This window comes from Anabrus simplex, chromosome 2 (genome assembly GCF_040414725.1).
Source record: "Anabrus simplex isolate iqAnaSimp1 chromosome 2, ASM4041472v1, whole genome shotgun sequence".
Lineage (NCBI taxonomy): Eukaryota > Metazoa > Arthropoda > Insecta > Orthoptera > Tettigoniidae > Anabrus > Anabrus simplex.
The window spans coordinates 383,284,824-383,295,937 of NC_090266.1; positions in this window are offsets into that span (position 1 = coordinate 383,284,824).

An 11,114-nucleotide genomic window follows, 5' to 3' on the forward strand; every position below is an offset into this window, starting at 1 on the left:
GGGAAATATTGTGTGGTGGACAGATGGCTCAAGGACTAAGAAGGGAACAGGAGGAGGGATCAACGGTGAAAGACCTGAGAGATCAATCCAAATGAGCCTAGGCATCCACGCTACATTTTTCCAAGCTGAAGTGATAGCCATCATAACATGCCTTAAGGAAAACCTGAAAATGAACTACATAGATAAGAATATTTTCATATTTACATATAGCCAAGCAGCCATTAAGACACTTGAAGCTGTCCGGGTTACATTCAAATTTGTTTGGTATTGTCACACATTTCTCCTGAAACTCTCAGAGTACAATGTTTTTAAAATACTAATATGGGTAGCTTCGCATGCACGCATAGAAGGTAATGAGAAAGCAAATAAACTGGCAAGAAAAGGGTCAAAAACACGTTTTGTGGGCCCAGAACCTGTATGTGGGATCTCTTATAGACAAACCCGCCTCTACATAGGTAAATGGGTACAAAAGAAACAAATGTAAAACTGGATAAATGCTCCAGGGTGCATGCTTGTGAAAGAACTAATAAAGAGCCCAAGCAAGAAGCATACTGAGGAACTGCTGGAACTCAGCAGAGAAAATATAAGATGGGTAGTAGGGCTGCTGACTGGACACTGCCATCTTAAAAAGCACCTAGATAGAATTGGAGTAATAAGAAACAATGTATTTTGGAAATTCAACGATGCGGAAGAATCAGCTGAACACATACTCTTTGAATGTTATGCGCTGGGAAGAATTAGAATCTCCACACTAGGATTACCTGATGAAGAGAGAAGAAATATCCGAGAGGACTCAATAAGAAGGGTCTGCAAATTTTTGAAGGGAGCAGGTATAACTAGGTGGGGATGAAAGGAAACACATAGTAGCAAAATATCTTCGAGGTCGACGCTAAAAAACGAACTTTCAAAGAGACCTCATGAATAAAGGAAGAAGAAAAGGAACATTTACATATTAGCATTTTACACACTCGAATTTTTAATCCGATCGGGTCTGCATGATTCGCAGATATTTTAACCCATTTACTAAGGAAATGCCCTAAAGTCTCAGGTTTTACATTTGCAGTCTTATTTATTTAAACTTTACAGAGGTCTGTTCATCTATTTAATAATTCAGTTGCAATTTGCTTGGATACTGCAAGTAAAATGTTGTTTTAAAAGAGGTAACCAAGCTGCCTTCCTTCTCTAAGGTTTCTGACATTATATTTACATTCCAGTCTGGGTGAATCCTCCCACTTTGCCCATAAAACAAACTACATGACACGAGAAACAATCAGCTAAGCCTCTGTTATCCTAATTCTACCATCTAAATACACTCCTGAAAGAGAAGACACCCTATCATATGTAATCGATACTATTTACACAGAGCAATAAAATCACGTACCAATATGATTGTTATTTACTTCTAAGTTGCTGACCGCACCTGTCATTCATATGGCTGAATACTACTTAATGTTCTGATGATTTCACCCGTCACAGTGGCTATGGCAGTGTCTCACTGTGGACGGTGTGTGGCCAAGTCCAATGAAATGTCGTATGGCTTTTAGTGCCGTGATATCCCAGGACGGGTGCCAAGTCCAATTATCTAATATCATGGTAACTGTAACCATTTAAACTAGTTTGAAATGTCGATTAACTTTAAAATCAACACAGATCAAAGCACATTATCTACTTCACGAAAATACATCCGGCTATAAGAACCTCGTAAAATGTCCTATAATTATTCTTCCTACATAAAATTACAAATGAAAGGTCAAGCAAAACCTTAGACATAAGTGTTATTAACCTTCATTAAATTTCTATTCCTGTTGCCGTGTCAGGTATTTATCATTTGATTATTATTATTATTATTATTATTATTATTATTATTATTATTATTATTATTATTATTATTATTATTATTATTATTATTATTATTATTCACAGGTGTAATTTTAAAGCATAAAAATAATTGGGCAATAATTTAACTCTGCTTCATATCAGAGGACACAACGTGGAATCAACCAAATATCAACTAAATATTCTCAGGGCGTCTGAATATTCTGATTATGACGGTCTTTATAACCTGTCTCCGAGCATTTATAAGGAGGCATCTGCCTTTCTCTATAACAAAGCGTCTTGTCCCTATTTATTTCATGTCTATTTTTCAACGTAGATTCTTATTTCTATTTCTCTCTTATTATTTCGTCGGGGCTTTATTGATATTCTTTCCATCCTTACTTGTAGACATTTGTTCTCATAACGGAGCGTAACACGCCACTTATTAATCCAGGATTATTTTCACTGGTTCCTCAACGTAACACTTCCCTCTTCTTGCGGGGTTTTATTACTTTCTCACTGTGGAAAAAGAATTACTTATTGCTCGATATTTTTCATTCATTTCAGTACTCAATTCACGTCTACCCATCCTGTCGGCACTGAATCAATTAACTCACTGTTACGTAAACAACACAAAACATAATTTATTTCTTAGAAGTTCCCAATTATTTTCTTACGGTATGGCTGTCAATAATAGATACTTCCGTGGACATCAATGTCCTCATATTCTGACATTATGTTGAAAACTTCGTGAATCCCATAATTTAGAGTTAGCTAAATATCTCATGCAAATTGCAACAGTATTATTATTCCTATTATCTGATTTTACAAAATTTCATAAATAGTTACTGTTGATCACGTCAAAACTATCATGACAATTATTTTTATCGTCGTGTCTCACCACTACAACATTTTCATTAGCAACAAAACATTATTACTCTTATTATTCTCATATGACTTAGAAATTAGGGACATGGTAGATATAATTTAGATTACTAAGCGACACGGTAGATATCCCAAAACCTGAATATAAATATATCATCACGTAGATCAGATAATGATTTAATGCTGGGCCCTCAACATTAATTCACGACATGCCCGTAATTTATGGTACGTGACATAACATTTATTTTTATAGCGACTTTACCTGTCCTTAAAGTTGACATAATTATATATATATCGGATGCCAGCATGGTCACGGATATAGTTAATTATTTACAGATTAATTAAAACAACATTTCAGTAATCTAGTACTCACATCATCTAAGCTGTCCTGCTATCGCATGCGGTCCGATCGCCACATTCTAGGGTTTTAAGCAATGTTAAATATTAGCGTTGTCATGGTGAATATTGGTATATACCCAAATTGGCACATTGTTTATACACTGATAACACACGCCTTATTTTTTCACACGCGTAACGCTCTTCTTCAAATCGACCCTATGCTCTAATATTAATTGTTAACCTAACACACTCCTGGTGATAGTCTCAATATATTATGGTGGTGTGAAGTTGTCCTGGAGTTAAATAATTTCCTATCAGGTGGTAAGTGGCCCTTTAAAATCTCTGTAGTCGGAATGTCTGTCCTAGAAGGCTGGCTAGCAATTGTTTACAATCTTCCCCTCTCGTTCATTGTCCTCTTCCTGTCGGGTTAACGGAATATTCTCAATGAGCTCAAGGACAGGCTAGCGAACTTGGAGATTGGTGAATATACAAGAGGTTTTCATTTACCAAAATGTTCCCTCTACTACCTGCTAAGAACGTTCCTCTTTTCTCTGCTAAATTTAGCCTCTCCAACTCAAATGTTTTTAAAAAGAAACTGTCTACCTTCATCTCGCAGTTGTATTTTGCACCTTGCCTTATGAGATCGTACATTGTCCTAGGCAATGGCGCATTATTAAGCTAAGGAAGTCATCCGCTTAGAGCCCATGCTACTCACTGAAAGTGAATAACTGTAGTTTATGAGTATTCACTTACATTTCCAAATGAAAAATGAAATGGCGTATGGCTTTTAGTGCCGGGAGATCCCAGGACGGGTTCGGCTCGCCAGATGCAGGTCTTTTTTTTAGATTTGACTGCCGTAGGCAACCTGCGCGTCGTGATGAGGATGAAATGATGATGGAGACAACACATACACCCAGCCCCCGTGACAGGGAAATGAACCAATGATGGTTAAAATTCTCGACCCTGCCGGGAATCGAACCCGGAACCCCTGTGACCAAAGGCCAGCACGCTAACCATTTAGCCATCGAGCCGGGCACATTTCCAAATTATATTGATGTAAGTCCTGAATAGTCGGTCACCTGGCGTTCACTCGAAGTCGGTTGGACATGAAGGAATACTTTGTACGCACACGGTTTCTCGTACTGAGGTAGACTGACTGACTGACTGCACTGAGTGCACAGTGACTGACTGATGGTTCGGTTCACCTCTCCGTTATAAAACTTCGGTCCGTCTACGTGATTCTAACTCAATATACGGTGTATTACGTAGCATAACAAATTAATCCAGGGGCTTCGACAAGTCGTCAGCAGGTGTTCGTTGTTCCTAATTTTGCCGGTATCACGGTTCAGGACTGAAAGTAGGTGTACGATCGCACCGTTTTGTGCGTGAGTTCCATTAAACTAAACATCAGCCATTTGTTTGATGGCGGCATATTCTGACTTCCGCTTCTATTCACGCCATTAATATGTGATCAGTCGCACACTATAACTGTATTTCAATTAGGTTGTAATTAATTTAAATGAGTCCACTCAAAATGTATATTCATTCTGATACAGTCATTAGAAGCCCAGTTGACGTGCAACTTTATATCAACTCCCGAGATAGACTAAATATTCTCAGCGGGAAATTTTGGGGCTTAAAAATGGAGCAATTTGATTGGCTGAGCCATTTTTCTTCGGGGTCTACCCATCAAATTCAAAGGATTTCGACTATCCTCTTTCCTCGTCGCACATCTCAGGTTCCTCTTTCTAACAAAGATGCGTGGAAAATTTAGAAAGTTTCGGTTCCCAGGGTGTGGCGGTTAATGCAGCATCTTGCTAAGTGCATTTATGACATAACTGGTTAACAATCCCGCAATCGAGCGTGCTCCATGTCTGCTACTGTGGATTAAATATTATACACCGGTGGGCAGTGGTAAGTTCTGCAGTCTTTGCTAGAATTGTCGAATGTTTCTTAATTTCTGCTCAGAAATTAATGAATTAAATATTCCCCATATCGCCTAAGGCAATTTTGGTGCAATATACTGAACCATTCTGTTCATTGAAGCAATTGTATTAATTTGAGTATTGGATATTGGAATCATACTAGGCCACCCACGAAGCCGATGTCTTACAGTATATGTCATAAAGGGGTCCAGAAGAAGCGTTCTTATGTGAAGTGAGCGCGAGCGTCATTATGAGAAATCTCCAGAACTCATTAAAAGAAGTTATGTCCCAAGCCAAGCCTCTTGATGAAGTTTGGGGACGCTTTCCAGTTCGCGGCTAAACTTATTCTAGGAGGGAAGAATGAAATAAATTAATATCTTTGGTCGCAGAAGAGTTGCATTGGATTTTAGACAAGAATTGCAACCTGTATTATTTCCGCTTTATTTTGATAGGCATTAGGGCTGCATTAATTAATGCATTCGCTAATTTGAGCCCATGATATAATTAATGCGGGAAAGTTTCCCGGGCACGCTAAGATTGCACGCAGCCAAGCGGCTTGATGACGCGACCCGGAATTATAAATTAAGGCCGCCAGGACATATCAGGGTCATTCTTGGACCGAGAAGCTGCGGGAACGAGTCGTCATACTGCGTGTTGGTGCTGAGAACAACGCTTTGTCTTCAAGCTACACCGACTACTTGTACTGCTATTTCTGCAAAGATGTAAGTAATCAACTTGTATATTCAGAGGAATTGAAGATTTTACCTGTGAGATTATGCTATGGGGAGATGAGGTACTGCTTACATGAGACTAATGAACTAGTAGCTCCATATTTCTATGAGGTCAAGGGTTGCAGACGAAATGCTAGAATTATTATTGGCTCAGGTTAGGAATTCTAAAAACGATATGTTGTCCATGTGAAAGGATGATAGAACAGTGACGGAGAGTAGTGATGAAACTATTGTGTACCAGGTTAAAACTCTGAACGAGACTTGGTCAGTGTGACGTGTGAGACACGCTAACAGTGAAGACAGCCATCGAGTTTGGACAGTCTGTAATATATGAATTTATTTTCAGTTACCCCAGCATCAAGTCAGAACGAGGGTTTGACAGCATCATTGCACAGAAGCCACAACCAGGAGCTGAAGCCAACACAACAACGGGCATCGATCCAGGAACGTGGGGAGCACCTGACCAGCACAACATCGAAGAGGACACCTTCCGACTACAGAGGGAGCTGTACGAAGACGCCACATCAACAAGAATGTCTCCAAGTGGTCAACAGTCTCTGATGACAGCTCTGCAGTATATCAGAATGTGGTAGATCCAGTGGTCCACAGGGATGGCCGCTCCGCTATGTTCTCAATTAAGGTCAGAGCTTTCCAATTCTGTTTCAAGCATGTCATTCAAATTTAGATAGGAATATGGGGGCCGTCAGTCAACTAATTTGTGGTAATAGGAGAAGTTCCCTTGTAATATAGAGCTAGGCCTCAAACTCGAACCCCGTACTTTAAGGTAGATGTTATTTGTAAAGTCCTTGTTAGTGAAGTTATGGTTCATTGTAATTGCGTTATTTTAATGTACGTGTTTTTGTAAGGGTCTGATTGAACTCATTTGGGCATAGGAGGTTAGTCTACAGATAGGTACTTTTATTAGATCACATTCAGGCATTTGTTTCTGCAGACGTAGAAGTGTATAGTTATGACCAAATGGTGACCAAGTCGTGACCAGGAATTCACCCAGATTCACTGATAGTGTGCGCGAGTCCAATATTTATGAGGTTTGAGCCCATAAGAGGCAGTAGTAGAATTTGCAGTTGGTATGAGAGAGCCCAACCATTGAGAGTTTATTGAATATATTTTGGAAATGCCTAGTATGGCAATGTGACGATCGCTTAATGATTAGTGTTTTGTAGCACCAGGATTTAGCCCATGAGAGGCATTAGTAAGATGAGCGAGATTGCTGAAGGTATGGAGACGAGGGCAGATAGCCCAGGTATATTTAAATGATGGCTTTAACAGCTGACTACGTGAAATGGTCTTTTGAAAGGCAAGACTTTAGCCTGTCTCCTCGGTGGAGCTCATAAATTAGGGGGACTGCTGCAAGTGGAGGGGTGAGAATGGAGGTCATTGAGCTTGACGTCACAGGCTGGTGTGTTGGTCGTCTGCAGTATTTCAAGTATGCTAGGAGGGGAAGAAACGACCTTCTTGTTTGAAAGCAGAGAGAGCGAGATTTGTTTTATGTCCCATTTGTTTTACGTAATATTTTAACACTGGCCCGTTTTATACTGACACCCTTGTATGTGTTGATTGGATTCTGTCATATTGTTTGCATAGGTATCTTGGACACCTTACCTGTCATAGGACTAGGGTTCGTGACCAAGTCAGGTCATGGTAAATTTGGTGGTGATTTTGTTAGCACCGGGGTTCGACGGCGCGAGGCATTATAAATTTTTATGGGAATCATTGTTTTGTGTAATTAAGCAGATATCCATCTTCCAAAACCTCGTTACTTACACCATTGTTACATGCTTGTTGCAGCTCACGAATTTTCATGAAGGCAGTGAACTGATAGTCATCGGCTCAGCGTCATTTTTACCATTGCATTTTACAGGCTCTGTCATTTGTAAATAATTCAATTTTATGTAATAAATCCCTGTTTGTTAAACTTTGAATGCAGCGGTGTTTTCTGTTAGATATTTTATTTTAATTTTTTTAATTTAGTCGAATTCTTACCTGAGTAGGCACATGTTCTAGTGTTTTATCTTTATGTTGCCCCGTTATACCCATGTTATCCCTGAGAAGAGCGTTCTACCGGCTGATTGAAGAGGACAGTGTTCAGGTAAGGCTATGTGCACCAGCTCACGTCTGTGAGAGTTTGTTCACTACTGTACTCTAGGTTCGAGACCGGCCTTCGCCTGGACGGAACTTTATAGTGCAGTAGGGCACATAGTATTTATGGCGCCGAGCAACGTGGTGGCCGAAATTCCGTAAAAGGGGCCATAGCGCCATAGTTTTATGGCCAAGCAACGATGGGGCTCGATAACTTTGAAAAAAGGGCTAACCATAGCGCCATGGTATTTATGACGACGAGTAACGAATGGCCCGATATTTCAGTAAAGAGGGTCATACAGCTTATTTTATTATGCCATCAGGTGAGGCTTGATATTTGTGTAAACGAGCTCACATAACCAAGTGGTATTTTGCTGATTTTCCCCATAAAATAGGGCTATAGGTCATAATGTGTGTCTATAAAGGCAGGACCTGATATTTTGGTAAATAAAGGTCGTGCAAGGCTTGATTTCAGGCATATGTTATGACAGCTGCATTCGATTAGGTGTTATGCAGGTATACCAAGTTTGGTCGGTGATTTGTACTGTTAGCTTGGTGATATATTTGGAGTATGTTGTTAAACTTATGAGGTTGAATGACTGCCAGTTCAGAGAGGGATTTTGTGAGGTTCTGTCTTTGATCTTACCATTTGTTTATGGAGATTGCTGGTGATGGTGTTTAGCGAGGATGTGCTGATTTTGTGGTTTCATTGAAGCGATGGATGATATTCGTGCGGGGATTTGACCTGCAAGGTGTTATGTTTTACAGGTGTATAATCGGATAGCTTGGATTTTGCATGTGGTAGTTTTAGCTGTTTTTTATGTCATGTGTTGGAGAATTTTATGTTGGTGTTGTATATATGTTTTGTATCATAGTGTTGTACTGACGGTTACCCTATGTTTGAATGACATGATATTAGATTGAGGTAGCCAATTTAGGCTTTGAAAGTTCGAGAGTTTAGCAGTAGAAACATTTGGATAAATTAGAAAGTGTAGGAAATTTAGAGTATTTGAAATTTAATCGAGAACATACGGAGCGGTTTTTCCCGCCGGACTTTATAACAAGTGAGTTAAATGTCGGTAGACATGGGAGAGGTGCTGAGGCACATGAGCGATCAGCTAAAGGATCTATTAAATGCACAGAATACGCTTAGAGAGGATGTAGGAGCTATTAAAGGACAACAGACTAGGGATAGTGAGCGATTCAATGAACAGTTTGTGACGCTTAAAGAGGAACTTAAAGAGGAGGTAGGAGCTATTAAAGGACAAACGGATAGGAATAGTGAGCTGTTCACGGAACAGTGTGCCAAAAGCGAGGTACAAGTTGTGGCGCTGAGTGAACGTTTGAACGACCAAGTCAGTGCTCAATTTAAAGAACAGGAAATTAGGAACGCGGATCAGATAAAAGAACTGAAAGTACACTTAACCGAGCAACTTACGGAAAAATTCGCGGAGTCCGAAGAGAAGGTTACCGAACGATTAGTACTCACCGAAACACGGGTAGCTAACCAAATAACCGAGCTAAGGGAACACACTAGCATTCGTTTGGAGCAATTGGCCTCTGAAAATGAAGCGACTAGGGAAACCATAGCAGAATTAGATACCAAAATAGAAAATGTACGGCTGTGCTGTGTTACCACGACCGAGAAGTTAAGTCAACAAATGGAAGAATCGCACAGAACGGTAGAGAAGCAAATTCAGGAAGTAAAGAATAGTATCGAGGGGATAGAACAGCGCATGGAAGAAAAAGATAAGGAGACTCAGTCCGAACTAGGAACATTTAGAGAAAACTTGGTGGCAGTCGTAGTCCGTATGGATCATACTCAAGAAGAACTAGTCAGAATAGAAGAAAAACTAGAGGCTAGGACTCAAGAAGTGGTAGACAAATATGAAAGGACGACCGAGAAAAATAAGGCTAAAATTGCTGGACTAGAACTGGATTTACGACAGACTAGGAAGGAAGTCAGCGCGGAGGTCCAGGGTTTGAAGAAGTGCCGTGAGCAGGAACAACGGACAACCGAGAAACGTATACTAGGGTTAGAACATGAAATGGAGAATATACGTGATAAGTTGGACCAGTTAAAAATTGAGGAAGACAACGGAGTAAAGAAGCGGAAGCTGAGTAGAACTCATAGCCCAATGGAACGCCAGTATGGAGATGACAGCCTGAATGAAAGTCAGGAAGAGGGACATGAGATACTAGGAGAATCATTTAGGGCTAAGCCAAGGATGGGAAATTCAACCCTATTCAGTCAAGACAGTGTATTCCCGGGTTACCATTGGATTAGGGCACCCGAGGAGAAACCGAAGAAATTTGAGGGGAATGGAGAGGTCACACCCCGTTCATTCCTGAAAGAGTTAGAGACCTACATGGACGAAGGACAGATACCACCGGAGCGCAGACTACGCACGGCAGAAAAGTATCTTGGAGGGATTGCTGGAGCTTGGTTTAAAGCGTTTGGGCAATCATTTAAGAATTATGATGAGTTTAAACGGGCATTCCTGAATAAATTCTGGAATCAGGGACATCAGTTGGCACTCAGAATGGAACTCTACGCACGAAGATATGCGAATAGTACTCCAACTAGACTAAGCGAGTTCTTCATTTCCCAATATTTACGATTGCAAGAGCTAGATCATCAGCCTGAAGAGCTGGAAATCGTCACAACCATTATCAGACAGCTGCCTGTAGAGGTACAGAGGGCTCTTATCGCGGCTAATGTTACGACGGCGGTAGCGGCGGAAGAAATGCTTAGGCTCTGGGACCAAACATCTGCAATGCATCAACCACGTATACGGGCCATAGAGACTGTCCATAATGTGAACATACAGGCAGAAGAGCAGATGGAAGAAAGAGGCCACAAGGAATGTCAAAATTCCGGCACTCAAACACCTACCCGGAGGGAGCAAGATGAAGAAAATCCGAAACCCAGAGGAGATACGAACTGGCGACCTCGAAGATGGAGCACATGGCAGGAGGAACCGGACCGATGGAAAGGGCAAGAACACCGAAGAAATTCCTTCGAACAACGGCGGAATGACCGGCCGTACTGGAGACGAGACGGTGAACGTTACAACTCTAGAAGCAACCGCCAGCGATGGAATGGGAACCGAGCTAGATACGACAGGGAGAGGGAGAGTTCACTGCGCCCGAGGAATGGTGAGAGACAAGACGGCGCCTACCACTCAAGAGGGAGAGAGTCGGGGGAGATGTCAACACGCGACACATGGCAGGAAGCAATACGGAATCACAGTGCTGCCAACTCTCCTGGAGCTGCGAGCTTGGCATACCAAGAATTTCATAATGGCGCCAGGCCAAA